The 24106-nt window shown below is 40.9% G+C and overlaps 1 long non-coding RNA gene across 1 annotated transcript in view; it reads left to right on the top strand.

Moving 5' to 3' along the window:
* The window catches only part of LOC133237606 (uncharacterized), a 53631-nt gene that overhangs the window by 28636 nt on the left and 889 nt on the right, over positions 1-24106 (top strand). Inside the window, exons 2-3 of the long non-coding RNA XR_009733268.1 lie at positions 21850-21962; positions 22296-22467. This is a non-coding gene — a long non-coding RNA (uncharacterized LOC133237606). The remainder of the gene's footprint in view (positions 1-21849; positions 21963-22295; positions 22468-24106) is intronic.

Raw genomic sequence — 24106 nt, 5'->3', positions numbered from 1 at the left:
TAAGAGAATAAATGTCACATAGGAAAGGGCTTTAAAATGTCGGAGGTAGAAGGTTCTGGAGCATGAGACATAAAGAAGTAATTCAGTGAAGTAACCATGGGGAATATTTTTCTATTTCGTAGAAAATAGGCCAGGATGAATCACAAGCTATATACCAAACTTGGCTTATTTACTTGGAGTCTGAGAAAAGAGCTTAGGGCTATTTACTGAAAAACACCCTTGTAAAATTACATATAGTTACCACTTTGTTTTGGTAAAGCATGTTCTACTTTTGCTTCGAGATTTTCAATGTGAAAGCAGTACTGTTTGTTCAGAGATTAAAAATTTTTAATAGACTTTACTTTAGAGCAGTTTCAGGTTTACAGAAAAACTGCCCAAACTACAGAGTTCTTATAGATCCTCTTTTCTGCTGCACAGTTCCCTCTATTATTTATATAGTTTCTCTTATTATTTACATTTTGTTTTAGTGTGGTACATTTGATACTTAACAAGCCAATATGAAGAAATTATTATTAACTGAAGATGATAGTTTATATAAGTGCTTCCCAGATGGTTCCATGGTAAAGAATCCACCTGCCAATGCAGGAGATAAGGGTCCCATCCCTGGGTTGGGAAAATCCTCTGGAGAAGGAAATGGCTACCCACTCCAGAATTCTTGCTAGGAAATTCCATGGACAGAGGAGCTTGGCGGCCTACAGTCCATGGGGGTGCAAAGAGTAGGACGTGACTGGGCAACTGAGCCCAGGCCCCCTGAAGTGAGAGAAGTGCTTGTCCATGTAGCATACCCATACCTGCCAAGGAGGCTGGGAGGCAAAGTTGCAGGTATTTCAGCCTTTATAGCTGTAGGTAGCTCAGCTTCACCTCCATATCCACAGGATGGAGGAGGCCCACAGCTAAGACGGGGTTCAACTGTCTAGTAGCCAAAAGGAAGGACACTTGTCCAGGACAGTTTTTGTTCTTGGTATGTTGTGGCTGGACCTCCCGCAGGCTGGAATGATTAACCAGAAGAGTTTTTGCTCTTTGCTTTGTTAGGGGGCATCTTGGAGTTTGTTCCCCTCCTCCCCTCCCCAAACCCTAACCGTGATTGCCCTGTGGATCCTGCTGTGCCATGACTCGCCTCGTCTCCCTTCACCTCCTGCCTTCTTTCTCCTTTTCCCTCCTCCCCTCTCCTCCTGGCCTCTCTCCTACCCCTTCCCATTTCTCTTCCAGACATTTCAAAAGTTGATTTGAGTTGTCTTCCCTCAAGGTTTCTGTGGAAAGGGAAGTCATTCTTCCTCTATTAAAGGCTGCTATAATCACTGGCTTATGGAGTTAATGAAGCTTTCAGGGGAAGTTCTTTTTCATTTTTTAGGCAGGCTAAGAAATCAAACACCCTGGGCTTGCTCTAGGCAAAATGTTGAAGCTGAGAAGTTGATTTTTCGTGCCTCCAGGCTCTCTTCTATTCTTCCCCCTCCCTCACAGCTTCCTTTCTTACTTCGCTTTCACCTCTGTCACTGGCTGCCCTCCTTCCTCTACCCCTAATTCAAAATGGCCCTTAGGAAAAAGTGAAATGCTTAACGATGCCTTCAGTCAATAATACACAGAATCACCTCTCAGGGAGTATTTACATTTAAAGCCTTGTTTTTTTTTTTTTTTTTTTTTTAATTCTGATAGAGGAATCAAAGGTTTTGTTCTCACCAACAAAAAGTTTCAAAAAACATCAGTCAGTTGGAGAAGTTATGATTTTGTATCTGCTCACTTGGTGAATTAAAGGTCGTACTCAAAGACTTTTCTCACTTGTCTACTGATTGAAGTTGTCTACTCTCCACTCTTATAGTTGGAGAATGTATCAGCATTTTCCCATCTTTATATGTGACTCATGACACGTGAATGACCCCAGAAATGATGGGCTGCTGGAATGCCCTGGCCTTCATGAGCCAACACAAGAATGATGTGTTCCCCTCAATCCCATTGCTCCTTGGCATGTGTGTGTGCTCACACGGGTGCGCGCGCGTGCGCGAGCGCACACACACACACACACACACACTCCTTTTTTCATGAATCAGAAAGAGCCCTTGTCAGAGTTACCAGCTTTTGTGCACTCTGATTGCAGGAGCCAATCCCCCCCAGGGTTTTGGCTTCCTGACTCTAAATCATTCAGGATCAAGGTCCCAAATAAATCCCTTGTTTACAACACATTTAAAAATCTTTTGAGAAAAAAGAAATGTGTCCCTTCTACTTTTTATAGCTAATAACTTAAGGGGCTGGCGTCTAGGCTGATTGGACTACCTTGCTGCTGCTGCTGCTAAGTCGCTTCAGTTGTGTCCGACTCTGTGCGATCCCATAGACGGCAGCCCACCAGGCTTCCCCGTCCCTGGGATTCTCCAGGCAAGAACACTGGAGTGCCTTGCCATTTCCTTCTCCAATGCATGAAAGTGATAAGTGAAAGGGAAGTCGCTCAGTCGTGTCCGACTCTTAGCGACCCCATGGACTGCAGCCTACCAGGCTCCTCTGTCCATGGGATTTTCTGGGCAAAAGTACTGGAGTGGGGTGCCATTGCCTTCTCTGTTGGACTACCTTAGCTTGGTAGAAAAAGGCACTTCTCTTCGCTGGGATGAGGACAGGGAATTCTGTTTTACAATAGTGATCTTGAATTTGACCCTAAGCACTTGTGGTAGAAGGTAAACAGCAGGCTTATGTGAAAGATCAAAGCAGAAATTGAATGCGGAGAATAGAAAATGAAAGTACATTTCACAGTGCCATAAATGCTATGAGGCCAGTGTTTGGTTTTCTCTGTGGTTGGAATTAACTTTTAATAACAACTCACTGGCATTTATGTGATGTAGTTACTAGGGGAAAATAATGATAAAAATTTGAAATATTTGTGTGAAACAAGATAAACTGTGAAAAATATAATAGACATATCACAGACAAAAGGTTAATACTTCCCTGATGGTCCAGAAGTTAAGACTCTGTGCTCCCAATGCAGGGGGCATAGGTTTGATCCTTGATCAGGAAACCAACATCCTTCATGCCACACGGAGTGAAGTGAAATGAAAGTTGCTCAGTCATGTCCGACTCTGTGCGATCCCATGGCATGGCCTAAAAATAAATAAGAACAAAAACAAAAAAACCTATTACCACCACCACCAAAAATGCCATAAAAAGTAAAGGGGGAAGAAAATGTAAGTACTTAAACAAACATTAAAAATATATGAGAACTTGTAAAAATAGAGAAGAAAAATTCTAAAACTCTATAGAAAAATTGGCACATGATTTGAACATGCAGTTAATAGGAAAAGAAGTAAAAATTTCCTATAGTATGTAAACATATTCAACCTTGCTCACCTTGAGAGATACAAATCAAAATTATACTGATACCTTTTCTTACCTATCAGAAGTACCTGCTCTTGTAAATATAATCGTTTGATGCTCATGTTCTGTTGGGGAGTCTAGGTAGAAATAGGCTCTGTCATATATTGTTGTGATGTGCTCTGTCTCTCAGTCGTGTCCAACTCTTTGCGACCCCATGGACTGTATCCCGCCAGGCTCCTCTGTCCGTGGGATTATCCTGGCAAGAGTACTAGAGTGGGTTGCCATTTCCTTCTCCAGGGGCCCTCCCCACTCAGGGACTGGACCTGTCTTCGGCAGCTCCTACCCTGGCAGGCAGATTCTTTGCCACTGAGCCACCTGGGAGGCCCCCTCATATATTGCTGGGGGAATGCAGAGCTGTATAACTCCTGTGAGGGTGGACGTGATAATATCTAGCAAAATTATATATGCATTTCTTTTTGACCAAGCAATCCTACTTCTAAAATTTATTAAGATTCACTGGCAAAAAAACAAAATGACTGATGCACAAGGTAATTTATTGCAGCACCATCTGTAACAGAAAAAATTGGAAATAGCCCAATAATTCATCAATAGAGAGGACTGGTGAATAAATATTGATGCAGTTACCTGAGGGACTACTATGTAGATGTAGACAGATATCATCCAAAAACTCTCATCCAAAAGCATCCAGAATGGTGTTTGGCCAAAACTCTGGGCACTGTGGCCCAACCAAGTTGACACATTAAATTAACCATCACAACTCTAAAGAATATTATACAGAATGTACTTGCTTTTATTTAAAAAAATTCAATGAATTAAAAAAACCACAAAACTGATTCTAAATAAATTGGTTTTATATAAGAAGGCAATGGCACCCCACTCCAGTACTCTTGCCTGGAAAATCCCATGGACGGAGAAGCCTGGTAGCCTGCAGTCCATGGGGTCACTAAGAGTTGGACACGACTGAGCGACTTCACTTTTACTTTTCACTTTCATGCATTGGAGAAGGAAATGGCAACCCTCTCCAGTGTTCTTGCCTGGAGAATCCCAGGGACGGGGAGCCTGGTGGGCTGCCGTCTATGGGATCGCACAGAGTCGGACACGACTGAAGTGACTTAGCAGCAGCAGCAGCAGAAGGGAATGGAGGTAACAGATATAGAAACCTGAATTATCTGAATGTACCTTGATTTACTTTTGAATTGGGAGTTATGTAAATTTTTGGTAATTATACAACAAAATTAAATCAACATTAAAAAGCAATTCTAAGTAACTGAAAGGAAAATGAAACAAATGAGCTTGTGTTTACACTTGGTAGCTTACCCACACTGAGAAAAAATATTTCAAGTGAATTTATGACACATCAATTTGAAACTGGTGGGATGTAACCTAAAGACATAAAGAAATCAAACTTTTTTTCAGGATTCATACCATTGCTGATAATACTGGTATTCTTATTTTGAAAATATACTATACATGGAGTTGGCTAAAATGAGTAATTTTCATGATGTCATGAAGAACCTTTTTTTTTTTTTTTTCAGCGTGAGGGAAAAGAGATAAAAATATAAAATCAAATAGTTACATGAATCTCCTAATTTTGAGTTGGAAATTTCAATGTGGACTCATATATTTACATCTGCTCCCCAAAACATCTAGAAACAATGATCAACCCAGTAGCTAAGAGTGCCTTGTTGTGGTACCTGATTTTGGTCTATGAATATCTCCTAAAAGGCTGTGTCTCCTGAAAGGAACCAAGATTCCCTGGATGAAGAACTAATTTCAGATCTTAGGGAGAAAATGCTCAAGATGACATGGAACATTTTGTATCAAACAGCAGAGTGACTCTCAGGACAACTGGGGTCATGTCAAAAGGACTCACTTGGAGGGTTTTCCACTAATGATGGACAATTTGAATATTGGAAAGAATAATTACTTATTGGAAAGAATAATAATATCAGAAAGTCTAGTGAAACACATAGAAAATGTTTAAAAACTCATGATTCTATAAGGATAATAATGAAAAAAACACTTATTGGTCATCATATTATTATTCTGAAAACAGGTGAATAAGAGGGGAAAACTCAAACTACTGCAGAGTGCTTCCTGAGCAACAGTATTTCAGGGTAACCACATAGTTCATGTAGGAAAAATTTTTTTAAGGAATATTGCCTAATAAATGAAAAGAGTAATACGCAATTAAACTATCTTCATTTTGTGCCCCTAATTTAATTATGTCATGTATCTAGGCATTGCTCACCACTGCTGCTGCTGCTGCTAAGTCTCTTCAGTCATGTCCAACTCTGTGCGACTCCATGGACAGCAGCCCACCAGGCTCCCCCATCCCTGGGATTCTCCAGGCAAGAACACTGGAGTGGGTTGCCATTTCCTTCTCCCATGCATGAAAGTGAAAAGTGAAAGGGAAGTCGCTCAGCCGTGCCCGACCCTTAATGACCCCATGGACCACAGCCTACCAGGCTCCTCTGTCCATGGGATTTTCCAGGCAAGAGTACTGCTAAAATCATTAGCATTAGAGAAGGCCTGATGGGGACTGTGTCAGGTGTCTCTGAAGCTCATGCAACATCCTCTGGGACCACCTCTGATTTTAGCCTCAGCTCTGGTAGACAGATATGCTGCACTCAGATTCCTCACCCACTATCCTATCAGTGTCCCTCAGTGCACAGGGAGTCTTTTTACTTCCTGTTCCAGAGCCTTCTCTGGGTTACCCCACAAGTTTCCCTGGCTCTAGCTCAGTCCTTAGTGCGGAAGAGTTAGTGTCTCTAGAAGCAACCCTTATCCCAGAGATGGGAGCTAAAGGACAAATGCCCCTGTCTCCTGTTTCCCTGATGGACCACTCTTGGAGGTCTTTTGCAGGCCTCAGTGGAATTGCAAATGTCCGCTTTCATTGTTTTTTCCTTCCTCTTCTGTGTCACTGGCCCTGCTTGCTCACTGCTGCTTTTTGAGATCACCACCCCAATAAACCTGCTGCATCCATGTTCTCACACCAGCCTCTACTTGGAGGAAGAGACAGTAGGGCAGACGCTATCGTGGATTGATAGGCTGCCAACATACGAGCTAGCTGGTTCATGCCATTGTCACAGAAAGGCAATCAGACAGTGTGTATCCCGCACCATTTATAAAGCATTCTTTTTAAGTGTTGGGCTTGAATCTAATCATGTCTTTATGTTTAACTACTGTTCATAGAAACATGTTAAATTATTCCTTAGGGATGTAATCAGTAACCCAGAATGTGGGAAATGCTGCAGGACAAATGGCTCAATTTCTGCCCTGACTAAATGATACAAGAAAAAAGTGGGAGGAGAAAACTGGATGAAAAGACACTTAAGAGAACTGTCAACCAAATCTCTGGTTTAGAACCAACTATGAAAATGATAAACTATAAAAGTTACAAAGCAATTGGAAAAGTTTGTTGATATTAAGGAGCTGCTATTAATTTTAAGTGTGATATTTGATTAAGCGTCCTGTCTTGTAATGTGTACTGAAGTACATGTGAATGAAATGATGTGTTCGGGGTTTGTTTTATAATGATCTAGCGGGTGGGGAGGAGGATGGGGAATAGATGAAATAGTCTCCTGAAAATGGCATGCAGCTGGGTGTTGTATACATGGAGACTGGGGAGTCTGCTATACCCTTCTCTTTACTATTGAATGGGCTTCCCTGGTGGCTCAGACAGTAAAGAATCTGCCTGCAATGCGGGAGACTGGGGTTCTATCCCCAGGGTTGGGAAGATTCCCCTGGAGAAGGAAATGGCTACCAGCTGCTCCAATATTCTTGCCTGGAGAATTCCATGGACAGAGGAGCCTGGTGTGCTACAGTCCATGTGGTCACAGAGTCGGACACGACTGAGCGACTTTCAGACTTTACTATTGAATATGTCTGAAAATATGTGTAATAAATGTTTTTATTTCAAGAAGATATTTCTCAGAATACAGAAATGAGAAACTAATGTACTGGAACTTCCAAAACAGACATATGCTACGACCTTATGCTGAGCCATGTGGCTTCTTTGTCCCTCTGGGATTGTTATTTGTGAAGCACGAGCACCCGCAGATTAACGCCATGCTCTCTTGCAGGAAGTGCTGGGCCCCTAGCAAGCAAGGGTGCTTTGAGTTGTCTTTGAGTCGTGTTCTTGGTAACTCCTGGGAGTTGAAAGTGATGTTTCTGTGAAGTATCTGCACGATATCAGTATCAGTGCATGGTAGTGAACCTACGGATTCATTTCCCCAGATGGTCTCTAGTTTGATGATATCTCTGAACCTGTTCTCTTTGAAGGAAGGAATTTATTTTGTTGATTTTGTCTGTCCCATAATATCCATCCCAGTGTCTTCATTAAGTGGTTTCATTATATTTGATGGTGTGAACTGAAGGTCTCTTTTCTCACCTGGTAGGAGAGGCTTAATGGGTGGTCGGTGCAGCCCGCCTCAGGTCCTCTCTCTGGGCGGATGAGCCCATCAGTCATCTCATGGGGCAGTAAGAGTGGAGTTTATGTCGTATGGTCCTGGAATGGTGGTGAGAGCCCATGTATTCTGATGGGACATGAGCACTGTTGTGTGCTTTGTAAATATGATCCCGTGTTTTCATCTTCCTCTGGGGATGGAATGTTCCAGATGGCCCACCTGCCCCTGGAACCCGGCCTTTCTATCCTCTCCATGATGTGACTGTATATTAGTTTGTTAGAGCTGTGATGGCAGAAAATCCCACAGCCTGTGTAGTTAAAACGACAGCAATTTGTCGTCTCACCATCTGGAGGTTGGCAGTCTCAGAGCAAGGTGTTGGCAGGTTCCTTCTGAGGGCCGTGAGGGGAAGGCCATCCCAGGCTCCCCTCCCGGGTGTGTGCATGGCTCTGTTCACCCTATGCCTCCTCCTCCCCTTGCTTTTTTCCCTTTCCACTGTCCCTTATCTCCCTGTCCACGTTTCCCGTTTTCATTTTCATTCTGTTTTTTAAAAATTTTATTTGTGGTTAAAAAAAAGCACAGAGTAAAAAGAACCATCTTAACTGTGTGTTTTTTTTTTTTAATTGCACAGTTCAGCAGTGTTAAGCGTATTCACTTTGCTGTGCAGCAAATCTCCAGAACTCAGTCCCCAGCAACTCCTGCTTCCCCATCCCCCAGCCCCAGAAAATCTCCATCCCACTTTCTCCTGTTTTGAATTTGATTACTTTAGATACCTAATACAAGAATAATCATACAGTCAAAAATTGTTTTTATTATTTTTTAGTCTCACCACTTGGCAGGCGAGATCCTTGTTGTTCAACCAGGGATTGAACCGGGGCCCCCTGCAGGGGAAGCGTGGAGTTCAGCCACTAGACTGCCAAGAAAGTACCAAATTTCCCACTTTTAAAAGAACATCAGTTGTATTGGACTCACCCTAGTGACCTCATTTTTTTTTTTTGTGATCTCATTTTAACTTGATTACCACTGTAAAGAACTTATTTCCAAATACAGTTATATCATATAAATTTGTGGAGGGAGTGTGGCACAATTTAACTGATAAGCCTCCAAAAGAGACAATTCCATATGCTATTCTAGAAGCATAGCATATGGAATTTGCTATCTTTACTTTGTTGAAGATTTGGTTTGTTCCTTGCTCAAAGGTCGGCACAAGTATGGAAATTTTAGGGATGAAAAAGGTTAAGAATGTTGGAGTTGCTTTTAGGAGTTCTTAGACATAGACAAGGATGAGGCTGCTGGCAAACTGTGAAGTACTTGAAAAATCTAGCTGTGGAGAAAAATGGAGAAATAATTCCTGTAACAATAATTAGAAAGGAAATAGCAGAGAGGGTGAAATATTTCTGTTTGCAAATCTTGGTGAAGTCTTATGAAAATGGCGAGAAGAAAAAGATGTGCTGTGGGAAGGAAACAGTGAAAGGAGCATTTTCAGAAGGGAGTGCGCTGCAGGGAACAGGAGACCCAGCTGTAGGAGATTGCTCGGATCCTGACATTCCAGTTCCTGCAGGGCCTGGCTCAGCTCTGGCCCCACATGCTCATTCCATTCAGTCCTTTGCACCCTGCTGCCCATCTACCCCCTGCTCTGCACTCCCTTGCTCTCTGATTCCCTGGGTCCTAAATGTGGACTTTCTGTGCTTCTCTATTTTACCACCCATGCAGTCTTTGCTACACAGACTCTAACTGCTGTGCGAGTCTTTGCTACACAGATTCCCTTGCCCTTAGAGCTCATGTCAGCATTGGATAGAGAAAATTCCTCCGCTAACTCAGTAGTGCCACAAACCCCAACCACAGACTCTTGCATTTTCTTCTCTTCTGGCTGAAGAAATGAATTTGCAGCTAGAATAGAGAGTGTGTGATCAGTTGTGTCCAACTCTTTGTGACCCCCATGGACTGTAGCCCGCCAGGCTCCTCTGTCCAGGAATTCTCTAGGCAAGAACACTGGGATGGTTGCCATTTCCTCCTCCAGGCGATCTTCCCAACCCAGGAATTGAACCTGCGTCTCTTGGTCTCCTGCACTGGCAGTCGAGTTCTTTACCACTAGTGGCACCTGGGAAGCAGCTAATATGATCGACCCCTATTCTGCTCCCTAAGTGCTTGAGGAGAATGAAATCAGAAAGCTGCCTATGAAAACTTCCTAGAGATATAAAAAGATATATATATATATATATATATATATATATATATAGTTTTAAAGACTATACAGCTTAAGTGTGTTTGCTCTGGGGATGAAAAACAAATTCTGTGTAAAGTGGGGTTACTCACTAGTTGCTTTTATATTAGGATGCTTCAGCCTGCCATGCCTTCTAGCTGGAACGTGACATATAAATTTCGTTAGAAAATATTTCTTCGCGGTTGTCAGAGGTTGAAAGAGGAACACGGAGACTGGAGGATCACAAAGACAGGATCTGAGGTGGGGGGTACGCTAAGGGGATGCTTAGGGAGAAGAGAAGAAATGAAAAGGTCTTTGTTGTTATAGACAAGCCCTGGGTTTGCTTCCAGAAGAGAGTGCAGTGGTTGTGGTTTCTCTGATTTGTAGAGACAGGCTCTGGAGGTTCCTTGAGGGCAATCTTTCTTCCCTTGACTTCCAAACTCCATGTCCTTCTTCTCTCCCTGCCTGAAACCTCAATTTCTCTGCCTGTCCTTGCTCTCTGGTTCTTCCTTCCCGTCCCTGTCATGTTTGTAATTGTCTCAACACTCCCACAGTCATCAGATTACTTGTCTGTTGTTCTTTCTTTAGAAGGCCCCGGGACAAAGAGTATAAAGCTTTTTTGGGGTGAGGGAAGGAGATGAAGCAGACTCTTAATGAAAAATAAGGACAACAGGCCTTGAAACTCTAGTGGAGACATAATATTAATGGAATAGTGTCTCTGTTTTATTTTCAAGCTAATCTTAACAGTCAGGTCAGGACCCAAACTTTCACTGTAATTCTTAACAGCTTCTCATCTCAAAATGAGGGAAAAACCTTGACTTCTCACGGTGGATGACAACAACTCCCCTGGAAGAGGTTTTTCTTGGCACTTTGGTTAAAAAAGGCTCTCATACGATTATATCATGTGGTGTAAGAAGCTAACAATTTGTGCTTCTATTTATCGGTCTAATACTATCTATCTATCTATCAAGAGTTAATCATGTGGTCTTACCTCCTTTGATTCGGCAATGGGCAGATGACCCATTCCTGGCCAATGGAACTCAAGGGTCAGTCTACTGGGGCGCTTCTGGGAAAGGTTTCTTTAACTCAAAAAGAAAACAACAAAAAACAAGCAAGAACAGACACCAGTATGCAGTGGCCCTCTTCTCTGGATGTTGTCTGACAGCTGTGATGCTTAGAATTTCAGCCTCTGGGACCATGAAGAGAGGCAATACTAATAATCAGAGTGGAAGGGGGAATGAACTCAGGTCCTGGTGATCATCCTTACCAGTAAAACAGTCTTGTTTATTGTCTGTTTTGTCCTGCCTCTTATTGGTTAAACTATTTGTCAGTGCAGCTTGGTCTAAAATGCTGTCGTATGGTTTACTAATATAATTCTTTTATTAAAAAAAATTAAATTTATTTACTTTTAATTGAAAAGTAATTGCCTTAAGTATTGCGTTGGTTTCTGCCAAACATCAACACGAATCAGCCATAAGTTAATTCTTTCAAATATACCCTGGACATATTCGAGGTAAGTCTATAGACATAGATTGAAATATGAGCAGCGACAAAGAAGAAATACAGGGGGGAGTTGAGAACCTAGACTCCAAAACCATTTGCCTCGGTGTTCTTCTCTCTTCTATCTCTTAGTACATGGCTGAAGCTGGGAAAATTGTTTAGCCCTTCTGGGTCTCAGTTGCCTGATGTTAAATGCGAATAATAATAGGACTTGCCTAGGGCTAAATGAGTAATGGAGGCAAAGCAATGAGCACAGTGGCTGGCACAGATTACATATGCAGTAAGTATTCGTTGGGTTTCCCTGGTGACGCAGTGGTAAAGCATTTGCCTGCCAATGCGGGAGATGCAAGAGGAACGAGTTCGATTCCTGTGTTGGGGAAGATTCCCTGGAGTAGGAAATGGCAAACCACTGCAGTATTAGGTTGTCCAACTGGAAAATCCCACAAAAAGAGGAGCCTGGTAGGCTACAGTCCATGGGGTCACAAAAGAGTCAGATGCAACCGGGCACTCACACACCAGAGGTGATGCTTCCTTCAAGTAGCAGTAGATGGTTGGGACTTAGCTATTGACTAGTATAAATTTGGGCTTTACCTAATTACTTATATCAAATCATCAGCGAGAATTGGAAGTTAGCTGCATTGCAGGAGGGAATAACGTGACTGGTTTAGATTGTTCTCAACTGGAGCAAAGGGTTATGTCTGTCCCCAAGCTGAATACTTAACTGTTACCTGTTCAAACACCCAATGGCATGTTTGCTCCCAATACACGTTTGTGTTGACCTTACGATGTAGTTGTGCTCACTTGCAAATTGTTTTACGGAAATAAACAGTGTGAGATAGATAAGCATTCTTCACTTAAGAATGTGAGGCTGACTTTTAGCTGTAGCTGCTTATCAGATACCCTGGGTAGCATCCTAGCATTTCCTGTAGAATTCTGTAATAGTTTAAGTGTCATGCAAAACATTTTGCCATTTATCATTATAATGTAATAGAGAGGTACCTTATGGGGATAAGGGTAGAAGAAAAGGCTTTTATATGATTACATCGTATGGTGATAAATGCTAACAATTTGTTCTTATTATGAGAGCAGTTTTCTGAAGAGAATTCTTGATAAATTTTGCAATTGCTCTTCCCTAGATGTATATAGATATAACATATTATATCATAAATATAGATAACAAAGTTAGATATAGGCAAGAGGAATTGAGAATTTGTCTGGATAGAACAAATGAGAATTTGTGCATGTCTGCTCAGGTCTCGTTTTGATTAAAGAATGACTGGGAAGAATGGGGAAAAAGAACAATTCAAAGAAAATATTTACTGAAATTATAATCCATGCCTTTGCAATCCATGACCTCTGGAATAAATTATTGAAGGGCACATAAGCAGAGGTCAGAAAGAATATTCCTTAGATATCTGAGCTGGAACAATACATAGACTGAGAATTATTAGACGTCCAGAGATAAATTTATCTGTATTCCTAAGGCTCAGCTCACGAGATAAGTAAGAGGCCTTCTACTGCCCCTTGGAGTTCATTTTGGAGCTGCTGAGCTGACAATGTACGTGCTTCAAAAGGGTGGTGGTTCCTGGTGGTCCAGTGGCTAAGACTCGGCACTCCCAATACAGGAGGCCTGAGTTCGATCCCTGCCCAGGGAACTAGATCCCATATGCTGCAAGTAAGACCTAGCACAGCCAAATAAATAAATATTAAAAAGAAAAGAAAGTGGTCTTTCTGACTCCAGTAACTTTAGAGTCAATGTTCCCAGGCTAGAAAGAGCTCAAAAGTTCTGGTAGACTCCACCTGTTACTGTATATCTGGAAAGAGGTAAAGTGGCTGTGTATTTTACTTGACTGACGAATAAGTCAATGTCAGTCAACCAAAACTTAGTGTTTACTGTATACTTAGTGTTGTGAAAGGTACTATGAGATGTCAGGAAACCATAATCCACGGCTCCTACTCACTAAATGCCATAATCAAGATTTATAACCAGGTCTACCTGTCTCTAAATCCTATATATTTTACTATGCTCTACCATTGGCTAGGCATTTGTCTTACATTATTTTATTTAATATTTACTGTAAGCTTTCAAAGAAATGATAATTATTTATAATTTATGAAGAAACCAACCATTTCAGCAGAAGGAACCCAGTTAGGGATCTGTGACAACCTGGAGGGAGGGGGTGGGAAGGGAGGTGGGAGGGGGTTTCCGGTGGGAGGGGGTTTCCGGAAGGTGGGGACACGTATATGCCTATGGCCAATTCATGTTGATGTAAGGCAGAAACCATCACAATATTGTAAAGTAGTTATCCTCCAATTAAAATAAATAAATACATTTAAGAAAAGAAAAAAAAAAGAGAAATGAAAAAGCATTTTTCATAATCAAAGGAACGAAGCCAATTGCACCCTATATACATGCTCTGCTATGCTGCTGTGAAAGCCTTACCATTCTCACCTTGTATGAGGAAGCAAAGGTCCAGAGGAGGTAAATAACTTCCTAAGTTTTTACTGCTAGAGCAGTATATGCAGAGCTCAGGTATAAACCTAAGCCTGCTGATTTTCCCTTATCTCATGCTGCCTTCCTCTCGACTGGGAATTGAAGCCTAGCCAAGGCAGACAGGATTTTTATGGACAGACAGAAGGAGAGTCGGAGAAGGCACTGGCTCCCCACTCCAGTACTCTTGCTTGGAGAATCCCATGGATGGAGGAGCCTGGTGGGCTGCAGTCCATGGGGTCGAGAAGAGTCGGACATGACTGAGCGACTTCACTTTCACTTTTCACTTTCATGCATTGGAGAAGGAAATGGCAACCCACTCCAGTGTTCTTGCCTGGAGAATCCCAGGGATGGGGGAGCCTGGTGGGCTGCCGTCTATGGGGTCACACAGAGTCTTAGCAAGTGACTTAGCAGCAGCAGAAGGAGAGTATGTAGGAATGATAGCTACCTATTTCTTCAGGTGATTAGAGAGGTGCCATACAACTCTAAACAAGGTTAACCCTCCTAGGAGTACTTTGCTCATAATAGGTATTTAATACCTTTTAGTTGAATGAGGGAAGAGCTGAAAATTCTGATCCCGATTCTTAAACCTGCTCATAAGAGACTTTTTCATGAACAAAAATTTGTCTTCAAAGGGTGTTCAACACACTCTCTTAGCCCAGTTTTCTTGTGACACATGCTTTGTTGGTCAGTTGCTCAGTCGTGTCCGATCTTTGCAACCCAATGGACTGCCGCACGCCAGGCCTCCCTGTCCATCACCAACTCCCGGAGTTTGTTCAAACTCATGTCCATTGAATCAGTGATGACATCCAACTGTCTTATCCTTGACCATCCCCTTCTCCACCTGCCTTCAGTCTTTCTCAGCATCAGGGTCTTTTCCAATGAGTTGGCTCTTTGCATCAGGTGGCCAAAGTATTGAAGCTTCAGCTTTAGCATCAGTCCTTCCAATGAATATCCAGGGTTGATTTTGTTTAGGGTTGACTGGTTTTGATCTCCTTGCAGTCCAAGGAACTCTCAAGAATCTTCTCCAGCAGATGATCACTAATTTTAAAATGACTGGAGGTGAAAAAGAAAGTCTGAATTGGAAGCCACACTAGACCTCAATGCATGTGGAATCGGTGCCCTTTTTCCATCTGCTTCTGGAGGATGTAGAAGCCACAGGCCAATAGCACACATCTTCATGTTACCATTTATCAGGCCCAGTGGTGCTCTCTCACCAGATGGGCTTTTATGAGCAGTAGAGTTGTTTTTCTTTTTACATAGCTTACCTACATCCCTTTTAAATTGTAATTCGGCTCTGAAGTACCAGGAAAATGAACTGCTTGGCATAACCACTAGTTTGAAAAGCTTAAATATTACCCATTTTGTGCAAGTTGTATTTTGAGATTTAGAAAAAGTTCATCTAAAGGGTGAAAAAAAGTAGTCAAAGCAGTCTTTCCTCAGAAACATCAAGTTTCCCATTGTTAATTAGTTGATATAATACTTGTAATGTGCTTAGAAGATGAAAAGCACTGTGTAATTAAGTGTCGCCTTTCTTATCAGTACCAATAGACTTTAATCACATTATAAGGTCATAGTCTATCTATTTTGCTCCACTAGAGAGTTTCTTTCTTTTCCCTTCTTTAGAAGAAAATAAAGAAAGAAATTATTCTCTCTGTGTTTCCTGCTCTTAAACCAACTGGGACTTCTGTAGTTTTTGTGGGTTTTGTAATCCAGTCATAGGTACATAGGGCCTTCCCTGGTGGCGCTAGAGGTCAAGAACCCGCCTGCAATGCCAGAGACATAATGAGACATGGGTTCGATCTGTGCCGGGTCAGGAAGGTGCCCTGGAGGAGGAGATGGCAACCGACTTCATTATTCTTGCCTGAGAATCCTATGGACAAAGGAGCCTGAAAGGCTACAGTCCATAGGGTTCCAAAGAGTGGAACATGATGGCAGTGACTTGGCACACACGCATGCATAGATCCATACTGCTTGGGAGTGGGAGGTGTCCTGTGGGGGGTCTGGAGTGGCAGTGAATGTCAATGCATCTCTCTAATCCTGACCTCTGTCCTCTTCTGTGTCTTCTACCTGTTGCTGTTTATTGGACAGCTGTCCTCAGGTGTTGACTGACCCCCAAAATAAAATGTGGTTTGAACCAAGCTGCCCCTAACTTGATTCTAATTTAGGTACTGTCATCCTTCTTTACTCTCAGGATTGTAAATTGTAGTTACCATTTATTGCTCCTCTCTTCAGTCTCATTCGTCCAGCCAGTTATTAAGTCTCAGACTTACTGGCTTTGTCTCCTCTTTACCAAGACCCCAGTGGCAGCCTTTGTTTAGGTCTTCTACATACTTGTCACTTTTTTGCTTCCTCTTGCTTATAACATAAGCACATTCTTATATATTTTTTTCACATTCTTAGATTTTGAAAGAGTCCTTGAGGATCCCAGATGAAAGACTTTTTTCCTTTAAACAAAGAATTTCAACTATGAACAACAGTCTCATACACTATGGATAGCATTTGTTATTATTATCTTCTGATGTTAGTAACTTACAATTCTAGAAGTCCTGTTTAGGAAAGTCCTAACAGTTTGTTGGGGAGAGATAACTAAGTAGATTTTTTCCATTAGTGAATTGTTTATTTCACAATTGATCAATGTTAACATACTCTTTATTTCAGTGGAGAAATAATTCCAGAAAGAATGAAGGGATGGAGCCAAAGCAAAAACAATACCTACTTGTGGATGTGACTGGTGATAGAAGCAAGGTCTGATGCTGTAAAGAGCAATATTGCATAGGAACCTGAAATGTCAGGTCCATGAATCAAGGTGAATTGGAAGTGGTCAAACAGGAGATGGCAAGAGTGAACGTCGACATTCTAGGAATCAGAGAACTAAAATGGACTGGAATGGGTGAATTTAACTCAGATGACCATTATATCTACTACTGAGGGCAGGAATCCCTTAGAAGAAATGGAGTAGCCATCATGGTCAACAAAAGAGTCCGAAATGCAGTACTTGGATGCAATCTCAAAAACGACAGAATGATCTCTGTCCGTTTCCAAGGCAAACCATTCAATATCACAGTAATCCAAGGCTATGCCCCAACCAGTAATGCTGAAGAAGCTGAAGTTGAGTGAAGACCTACAAGACCTTTTAGAACTAACACCCCAAAAAGATGTCCTTTTCATTATAGGGGACTGGAATGCAAAAGTAGGAAGTCAAGAAACACCTGGAGTAATGGGCAAATTTGGCCTTGGAATATGGAATGAAGCAGGGCAAAGACTAATAGAGTTTTGCCAAGAAAATGCACTGGTCATAACAAACACCCTCTTCCAACAACACAAGAGAAGACTCTATACATGGTCAACACCGAAATCAGATTGATTATATTCTTTGCAGCCAAAGATGGAGAAGCTCTATACAGTCAACAAAAACAAGACCAGGAGCTGACTGTGGCTCAGATCATGAACTTCTTATTGCCAAATTCAGACTTAAATTGAAGAAAGTAGGGAAAACCACTAGACCATTCAGGTATGACCTAAATCAAATCTCTTATGAGTATACAGTGGAAGTGAGAAATAGATTTTAGGGCCTAGATCTGATAGATAGAGTGCCTGATGAACTATGGAATGAGGTTTGTGACATTGTACAGGACAGGGATCAAGACCATCCCTATTGGAAAAGAAATACAAAAAAGCAAAATGGCTGTCTGGGGAGGCCTTACAAATAGCTGTGAAAAGAAGAGAAGCAAAAAGCAAGGGAGAAAAGGAAAGATATAAGCATCTGAATGCAGAATTTCAAAGAATAGCAAGAAGAGATAAGAAAGCCTTCCTCAGCAGTCAATGCAAAGAAATAGAGGAAAACAACAGAATGGGAAAGACTAGCGATCTCTTCAAGAAAATTAGAGACACCAAGGGAATATTTCATGCAAAGATGGGCTCGATAAAGGACAGAAATGGTATGGACCTAACAGAAGCAGAAGATATTAAGAAGAGGTGACAAGAATACACAGAAGAACTGTACAAAAAAGATCTTCATGACCCAGATAATCACGATGGTGTGATCACTCCCCTAGAGCCAGCCATCCTGGAATGTGAAGTCAAGTTGGCCTTGGAAAGCATCACTATGAACAAAGCTAGTGGAGGTGATGGAATTCCAGTTGAGCTATTTCAAATCCTGAAAGATGATGCTGTAAAAGTGCTGCACTCAATATGCAAGCACATTTGGAAAACTCAGCAGTGGCCACAGGACTGGAAAAGGTCAGTTTTCATTCCAATCCCAAAGAAAGGCAATGCCACAGAATGCTCAAACTACTGCACAATTGCACTCATCTCACATGCTAGTAAAGTAATGCTCAAAATTCTCCAAGCCAGGCTTCAGCAATACGTGAACCATGAACTTCCAGATGTTAAAGCTGAATTTAGAAAAGGCAGAAGAACCAGAGATCAAATTGCCAACATCTGCTGGATCATGGAAAAAGCAAGAGAGTTCTAGAAAAACATCTATTTCTGATTTATTTGCTATGCCAAAGCCTTTGACTGTGTGGATCACAATAAACTGTAGAAAATTCTGAAAGAGATGGGAATACCAGACCACCTGACCTGCCCGATGAGAAACCTGTATGCAGGTCAGGAAGCAACAGTTAGAACTGGACATGGAACAACAGACTGGTTCCAAATAGGAAAAGGAGTACATCAAGGCTGTATATTGTCACCCTGCTTATTTAACTTATATGCAGAGTACATCATGAGAAACGCTGGACTGGAAGAAGCACAAGCTGGAATCAAGATTGCCGGGAGAAATATCAATAACCTCAGATATGCAGATGACACCACCCTTATGGCAGAAAGTGAAGAAGAACTCAAAAGCCTCTTGATGAAAGTGAAAGTGGAGAGTGAAAAAGTTGGCTTAAAGCTCAACATTCAGAAAACTAAGATCATGGCATCTGGTCCCATCACTTCATGGGAAATAGATGGGGAAACAGTGGAAACAGTGTCAGACTTTATTTTTGGGGGCTCCAAAATCACTGCAGATGGTGACTGCAGCCATGAAATTAAAAGACGCTTACTCCTTGGAAGAAAAGTTATGACCAACCTAGATAGCATATTCAAAAGCAGTGTACATTACTTTGCCAACAAAGGTCCGTCAAGCCAAGGCTATGGTGTTTCCAGTGGTCATGTATGGATGTGAGAGTTGGACTGTGAAGAAAGCTGAGCACTGAAGAATTGATGCTTTTGAACTGTGGTGCTGGAGAAGACTCTTGAGAGTCCCTTGGACTGCAAGGAGATCCAACCAGTCCATTCTGAAGGAGATCAGCCCTGGGTGTTCTTTGGAAGGAATGATGCTAAAGCTGAAACTCAAGTACTTTGGCCGCCTCATGCGAAGAATTGACTCATTGGAAAAGACTCCAATGCTGGGGGGATCGGGTGCAGGAGGAGAAAGGGACGACAGAGGATGAGATGGCTGGATGGCATCACCGACTCTATGGATGTGAGTCTGAGTGAAGTCAGGGAGATGGTGATGGATAGGGAGGCCTGGTGTGCTGCAATTCATGGGGTCGCAAAAAGTTGGACACGACTGAGTGACTGAACTGAAGTGAACTGAACATACTCTTTAAACTTTTATATTGAAACTCATAATTAAAAAATTATTTATTTATAATGCCAGCACCCAACTATGTAGGGCGAAACAAAGCAATGAATTCATAATCACAAAGAGCTATTTATATCGGGAGGAAAAACTCTCTTCTATCCTTTCGGATATCTGGGCCTAAGAATTACACTGATTCCTGGATCTGGAGTATCCTCTGGAGGATGGCTCAGCAACCCAGTCCAGTATTCTAACCTGGAGAATCCCTTGGACAAAAGGAGCCTGACGGGCTACATTCCATAGGGTCGCAAATAGGCAGACAGGACTGAAGAAACTGAGCAGGCAAGACGGATTTACAGGAGAAATGTGTATATATATATTTTTTTGTTGAATTTTTATGTATGCAGGGAAGCCTTCACAAGGGAATGAAGACATGAAGTGACCAGAGCTGGAAGCTTTTATATCTTTTAGACAAAGAAGTAATAAATTTGTGAAGAATTCACATAACAAAGGAGTTTGGGCTATGGATAGTGAATAGTGAAAAAGTAGTGACTAGACACTACCATGTGTAAAATAGACAGCTAGTGGGAGGCTGCTGCATAGCATGGGGAGCCCAGCTCAGCGCTCTGTGATGATCTAGAGGGGTGGGATGGGGGAGATGGGAGGGAGGCTCCAGAGGGAAGGGTATGCATACACATGTAGCTGCTTCTCATTGTACAGCAGAAACCAAAACAACATTGTAAAGCAATTATACTCCAATTTAAAAATGTAGTAACTAGAAAGATAAGGGTTAACAGGTCTGTTTATACAGCCTCCATGGCCCTGAATCCCCAGTCTCTGGTGATGAGGATGTCTTCTATCCTCCTGGTGGAGAGAAGGTGCCTTTCACATGGAGCCATAATCCCTATGGTCATTTTAGCCTTTGGTCTGTATTTACTCAAACAGTTTCAAAACTTCCCACTATCATCATTTTACCTTGGCTTCTCTGTTTCAGAGTTCTTTGTTTTGATTTACTTTGTCTTTGATTGGAATTACCATTTAGTAGTTTTTCAAAGAAGGATTGTGTTCACGTGCTTTCCTTTAAATAATGCCTTATTTGCTTTTTTTTCCCCCCTCCTGAGCTCATTAAACATACTTTTAAATCTCTTTTTGAACAAAAACCCAGTATGTTTCACAAATTTGTCATCCTTTCTCAAGGTTCTCATACAACCTCAGTCTTTAAAATTATACATGTACTGCAGTCTTTGGCTGTGTAATGTTACTATCATTTAACTTGTCAACAATAGCCATATTTTGAGTAATGCAATTGTACAGTTATGAGCAAAGTCTTGACATTATCCCTTTTATAATTTTTACATTTTAAAGTTTTATTGTGTTTTATCATACGCACAAATAACAGACTCTTAAGTGTTGGTAATCCCTTAGAGATCCTCTAATCAACCTTGAACTCCATGAATTTTGTGTCATTGAGAAATTACCCAACCCCTGCTTGAATTCTTCCCAGAGCTCGCTATTTTAGCTGAAGCTCTTTTCATTGTTGAAAATTCTTCTTACATTGAATAGAAAGCTCTGTCATTGTCATTTCTGATCATTAGTTGATATAATGAGAGTATGTCCATCTTCTCTTTCTTGAGAGTCTTTCAACAGTTTGAAGAATATGTCTAACTTGACTCTTCTCCACTCACACTTTCTTCCTTTGTTATCTCTATTCTGAAGAAAGGTTTCCAGGGAGAATTTTACTTGTAACCTCCCCTTCTTTTTAATTTACCTGATACCCTTTTAAATTACTTTACTTCCTTTTGCAAATTCTGTGAAAATACAGTTTATGAGGATGGATTGTTTAGTGAGTAAAATTATAAAGTCATTTGTATTTAAGAATATACAAGATATCTGTGTAGTATAAATTCATGTCTACTCACAAGCATTGATTTAACAAAATAAACGTTCATTTAACAATTTAACAAAATTTATTTTAGCAATTTTATTTTAACAAAATTAAAATATTACACATATGTTGAGGATTGATGTTGTGTGCCTCAAATAAAAAAAAAAAATCTGTGAGAACACATAAAAAGCATCCCTTTGGACAGGAGGCCTAGAGTACAAGACATGGGGGAATAAGATTCCCTCCACATTGGGTGAGGGGGAGACAGTACAGGTTGCTCCCTCCATCCAGTGTAGGAGATGAAATTCTCTAAAGAGCCGTTCCAGGATGGAGCCTATTTGAAGATGGTTTTCATCTCCAATTTCTGTGGACATGTCTGACCTTTACTATTACTAAATAAGTTAAGACCAAGAGGAAACACCAGTGCCCTTTCTCTCCCTCTTCTCCATTTCTTTCTCTCTCTCTTTTTCTTGTCAGAACAAACAGAAGATGGAGAAGAGGTGGACTGCTGCTGTTAGTTTCTCAGCAGCACTGGGAAAAACTCTCTGTGGCAGAGTAAACGATAGAGAACCTAGTCCAGTTTCTGAAATGTAAGTCCAAGTACACTTGGTGTCAGCCTTCCTCTTAATGACCTCATGATAATTATCCAAAATGAACCCAAACCACAGCACCATGAGCACATAGTGTTTTCAGATTCTTGATCTGGACTGCTTTTTTGACTAATGCAAATCGTTTTCATTATCCTATTTAGGCTAGTTTATGCTGTTGGCTCATATTGATTTTATCCTAAAATAAATTAGCAGGTAATTTTCATAAGAAATGCAGTTAAAGCAGATCTCCTTATGCTATTCTTGTGCAATTAAAAAAAAACAAATTTAAATGTAAAATTTTATTTTATTTTTGTCTAATTTTGTTTGATGTAGTTTCAAGCACCAAGATAATTTTGAAATTGGGTCCATCAAGCATCACCCTACTGCTTTATTTGGCTTTCTATGAGAATCTGATAAGGATATCTTCATTTAGATAAAAATGACACAGCTGTTGACTGAAACAGGAGCAAGGGCAGAGTCCTATGGCATGGCACAGATCTTCCAGGTGGGTGTTTAGCCATGAGTCAACATTCTGGATACTTCATGCAGGTTAGCTGGCCTTGGATCCATGCAACTCATGCAGCCAAAATTTCAGTGTTTTAGCCATGCAAACCAGTAAGCTCACATTTTAATGGAAAAGGTGTCTAATATTAAGATATATGGCATAGACAGTATTCTCCAATATAATACTCCCTTCACATTTTAATGGAAAAGATGTCTAACATTAAGATATAGGGCATAGACAGCATTCTCCAATATAATACTCCCTTCTTAAATATTTGACTTTCCCCCTATTTTCTTCTCTATTATTTTCATTATGTTTAATTAAGCTATTTGGTCATTTTTCCCCCCAAAGTACTTTTTAAATCCATTCTCATTACTCTGCTCTGTTATCAATTTGAGGCATTCTGAATGGACCACATAACTGAAGCTGTTCTGGCACATAGATATGTACTCAAAGGAAATGATATGCTTGGTTACTTGCTGATTATTTATATGAGGATTAGGAATCATGCCTCTTCTGCATTAAGCTCGAGTGGTTCTTAACATTTGAATGTTAGCTTTCTAAAGAAACCAAAACAAAGCATTTATCTTCCAGAAACTGATCTATAGAAATGGAGAAATTGATTTAATTTTCTCCCATCCAGATGTAGCTTGTGGGATTCTAGCCTACAGGTGAAATAATAAGAAAAAATCTGAGGCAAAGAGATGGCAGGATGCTAGAAATTTTAAATGGTTTTAATGAAATTTTATGATCTGTCACATCAACTGGATTGAACTGGTTCCAGACAAAAAAAGATGAGTGAAAGACAAACACAGAGGATATGTAATAATAAAGGATGAGTTTGGCAGAAGATAGGTTTCCTTCTCTGTTCCCAAATGGAGGGATAAAGTAGACTTTCCTTTGTAGAAAAGAGAAAATAGCTCTTTCCCACCTTGATAGACACCTGCAGATCTGGGTATGTCCTTAAACTTTGTCTCCTATCTCGGCAATATGGTTCTGAAATAGAGTGTGTCTGGGACATACTGGCAGAGATTATTTCTTCATATTCAAATAACAATGATGAAAAATCAGTTATGAAGCTCTGCATTACATGATAACTTGCAATGAGTTGACAGTATCAGAGAAATGAAGGGAATATATAAGAACATCACAACAGTTAGGCTACATAGTTAGAACTCGTTTAGCTGTCAAGAGGCCAGTTATATAATCATAACGTTTCTGAGTTGTAAGAGTCCTTAAGATTGTTTACTCCAACCCTCTTATTTTTAGAACGCAATGATTTATTTGCTTTTGGGAAAAGATTTCCAACTTTAAAGATAATTAGGTATACATTAAGGCTCTTTGTGCCAAGATAAAACAATTAGTAAAGAGTGTTCAATAGTTCTAGTATAATAACAACAATAAAAGTGAACATTTACTGAGTGCCAGGTACCATCCTAAAAACTTTGTCTGTATTAGCACTTTTATTCCTTACAATCACCATAGGAGATGGGTGTAATTTTTACATCTCATTTTTTTCTGTTGGGGAGGCAGGTAATTTGCCTAAGAACTGAGATGTGGCAGAGTCCCAAGAAATCTAGTTCTGTAGCTTATAACACTTGCCCATGATGCTGTCCTGCCTGTCAGGATTATGGATACA

The sequence above is a fragment of the Bos javanicus genome, chromosome 24 (genome assembly GCF_032452875.1).
Source record: "Bos javanicus breed banteng chromosome 24, ARS-OSU_banteng_1.0, whole genome shotgun sequence".
NCBI lineage: Eukaryota > Metazoa > Chordata > Mammalia > Artiodactyla > Bovidae > Bos > Bos javanicus.
This window is presented reverse-complemented; position numbering and strand designations above follow the sequence as displayed.